We start from the raw sequence: 3,958 nt of genomic DNA, 5'->3' as shown, positions 1-3,958 counted from the left end.
TTTGAAATTATAACATATTATAACTAATCAAAACACTCAAAAATTTATATAATGATGATATTGAATCTAAGATCTATAAAAGGGTATTTTTAGTTTTTGTAAAAAAATGAGTTTTGATAGAGAAATGAGATTTGACCAAAATAGGTTTTTGTATCACAAATGGTGACACAGATCTATGCTTTTACCCAAAGGCTCTATATTTGGGTGCAAATTTTCTCCCATGTTTCTTACTAGCCCTGCTTATTTGACCTTTTGTAAGGTCAGACATTACATGAGCCAATGTTGACTCCCTTATTTCCTTCTCCATATTTAAGAAATAATGTCATTTATTTTCAACAATGGATCTTAGCTCTTTAGGCATTGAATTATCCAGTTCAAGTGGAGTAGTCTTGAAGTTGGCCATCATAGTGTAGATAGATTCTTCCACTATGTTATGCTCCTCCTTTGAAAATTTATTAAAATTAATGGTCTTTAACCCAATTAAATTTGCATTATCCCTAATGTTATCACAAAAATTTTCAAGTTTAGATTTGGTGGTATGACTTACCACTCTGAATTGATCATTGTTAGATTCTATCCTTTCTTCATCTAACTTTGGGGGTGCCACATCTTTTCTTCTTTTCTTTTCTACTAGCCCTCCTTGTTGTGTAGCTTTCTACTTCCCCTATTCCTTTGCCACTTTTGTTTTTTCCCTAGTGTCTACCTTCATAGTAGGCTTGATTGGGCTCAACTTAGCTACTTTCTTTTTCCCTTTGGGCTATGCAACAGGCTATTTTTGTGCCTTTCTTTTCTTGGGTTTAGCCTTAGGTGCTTCTTGCTTGGCACCTTCTTCTTCCTTTGCATCCTCACCCATGCCTTGGGTTAGTGCTAATGGTTCTTTTCCTTGTTCTTCTTCATCATCATCAGCTTATTCATCTTCTTCTTCTTCTACCTTAGCTGCCCCATCTCCAAATTTAGCCTTTAACTTTTTCATCAATTTATCCTTTGTCTTCAATGTGGAAGCAGTTTTCAACTCCATATCTACTTTTGATCTTACCACATTAAAAGTCCCAAAATGTGGTGCACTCTTATCCACTTCTTTTGCTAATAATATTTTCATTGTTGCAGATGCCTTGTCTATATTAATCTCTTATCCAAGAGGTCTTAGCCATCTAACCCTTGGTATGGCTACTTGAATATAGGTATAATCAATATCTACAAGAAAACATACATCATTTACATGTTGCTCAACCAATGAAACAGGTATCCTCAATTTTTGTTTCATGGATTTCTTGAAATCCTAAAAAATAATTTGTCATAAGAGTTTCAAAATTAGCTCCCATTTGTTCAATATATTCATTTACTTGAGCTACTATGGACCTATTGGCTTTCTAGCTAACTTTACCAAAGGTTGGAAATTCATTATGCACATAGAAAAATATACAAATCAAAATTGTACCAAATTTGCATTGTGCTCCCTTAGTTCTCTTTATTTTTGCTAAGTTCTTATTGATTTGTTGCAATTGCAATTCTACAAGATCATAAGTATGATCCTTCTTAACTAATTTATAACCAACATCCACTACAATGCAAGGTACACTATTAATTCTGTTAGATTGATAAAACTTGTGAGAAATAACCCTAACACCAAAGTCAACAAGAGGATCTTGAATGGTATCTATAGTCATTCCTCTCTTGTTCCATTTTGCTCCTATGTTCTTCTCAATTGCTTCCTTAGAGTCACTTCTCAGGGTCTTTGGCCAATCTAGGGTTGGATACCTTGTTACCCTATGAATGATCCTCTTTGATATCTTTATTGGGCCATCCTCTAACCATAAAATTTGATTGTGAATCCTGCTGAGCACAATTCTTATCCATTCCATTTTAAAGATGGTGGGGAATTATAGGGCATGAGTCAAACCCTTCCTTTTAATGATCTGGTACTCTTCCTTTAAAACTCTATTTTCACACAACCTATCATATGCTTCCTTCATTTTCATGTCCCTAATAGCAATAATCGTATAGTTGTAACACCTCCTAACATCCTGAACCATAACTACCTTAGGAGGAATAATAGATAGGGCTCTGGTTGGGTAATTTTTGTATGCCACTTCAGGGATTGACTGGCAGTCAGGCTATTTAACTTTGTTTGATACAAGTTGTACCTAAAGTGGCTCTTTCTCCTATGGTTTTCTAGAATTGGAGGCCATTTGCGTGATCTAGGGTTTAAACACAAAGAAAATATGAAACTGTGTAGCTCAGCACTTGTGTAAATACCTTGAAATTGATGAAACTAATTTGAATCTCTATTCAAATTGGCTCAATGCTAGATTCTCTACTTTAAAATCATTTTGCACTCTTCCTCATCTTATCTCTTTTTTTGCAATGAAGAAAAATGATTCAAAATGTAATCATATACCCTTATTTCATAGCATTTAATGCTTAGTGCATTTACAACTATCCTCTTGGCTTCTTAAGAATCTTTGCATTACTCAACTTCCATTGTCTTTCAGATACTCAAAATTCACTAAACTATCCCTCACTTGGTTTCAACTAAAATTTCTCTTCACTTGGCTGCAACTAATCATTCAGCTTCTATCGATTTAGGCAATCAACTCGGCATGTATTGGGATTTTACTCGACATCTAAAGGCAACTTGAAAATTCTTATGAAATCTTGAAATTTTAACTTTACATCTCTATTCATGCTAATCGTTTCCTTTCATCACTTACTTGTCTTGGAACTAATGTATGATAAAGCTTTGTATATTAGTCCCACATACCTTCTTTTTCTTAGTTGGATGAAGTGTGACCACTTGACCTTTTGGGTGAAGTGATCCCCTCATTTGGTGTACGACTTCCATCTTTGTTCTTCCATGTCTTATTCTTTTCTCCTCTAATGTGTTCAACATCCATTGTTCCTTTTCCTTTGTTGAACTCTGAGTTAGGTGCCTTTGACCTTGTTCGGAAATTCCTACTGATATGATCAGCCTTCAAACAACTGAAGCATGTAGTTTGGCTAAGCCATCTACTATAATTTCCACTAAAATATGTTCTTATGCAATTTTTAGGAATGTGTCCAAATTCTTGACAGTAGTGGAAGCTATACCTGGTGTTGTAGTCCCAATTGTAGTGATGTCCACAATTATTTCCCCTTGCTAGCTGATTAGGTGTCCACATAGGTGTTGATCTGCACCCAAAATCTCTATGTCCATACTTCTTGCAATTGTAGTAGTTACCTTCAAATCTTGATGTCCTGATAGTCCTAGTCCTGCAGTCATGTGCTTGATGTCCTTGCTTGTTGCACTTGTGACAGTGACCCATATTCTTAGGTTTGTCATGCTAATGGGTGTTCTTGCTCCTACACACATTAGAGTTATGTCCCTTTTTACCACAAAAATGACAAGTAGGTTTAGTATTCTTACCTTTGTTACTTCTTTCTTTTGTTGTCTTGGATCACTCTCCTTTTTCAATCCTGGTGTCACTAGTACATTTGACCTTTTTTTTTTACCAATATCAGGTCAAAATTTTGACCCAAGTTGGTCAAATTTTGGACCAACCAATTTACTAGTTGGTCAAAATTTTGACCAATTTGTTGGTCGAAAACTTTCTAGATCCCTGGTGCAATTTCTTCCAAGCATTGGTTGAAATTTTGACCAATGCTTGGTGGAAAACTACTGGACATTGGTTGAAATTTTGACCAATGCTTGGTTGAAAACTGTTAGGCATTGGTCAAAATTTTGACCAATGCTTGGTAGAATAATTTTAGGCATTGGTCAAAATTTTGACCAATGCTTGGTCAAAAACTTCTAGGCATTGGTCAAAATTTCAACCAATGCTTAGTTGAAATTTTTTTTGGGGCATTCTATAAAATAGTTTGCATGCCTTGCCTATGATTTGACATTTTGCATGCATCTTGCACTCTCTCATCTTGATGATGGATTACAAAGAATGATCTAAAATGATGATGCTAAAAAATA

The sequence above is a fragment of the Cupressus sempervirens genome, chromosome 5 (assembly GCF_028749045.1).
Source record: "Cupressus sempervirens isolate cs-2001-9-10 chromosome 5, ASM2874904v1, whole genome shotgun sequence".
NCBI lineage: Eukaryota > Viridiplantae > Streptophyta > Pinopsida > Cupressales > Cupressaceae > Cupressus > Cupressus sempervirens.
This window is presented reverse-complemented; position numbering follows the sequence as displayed.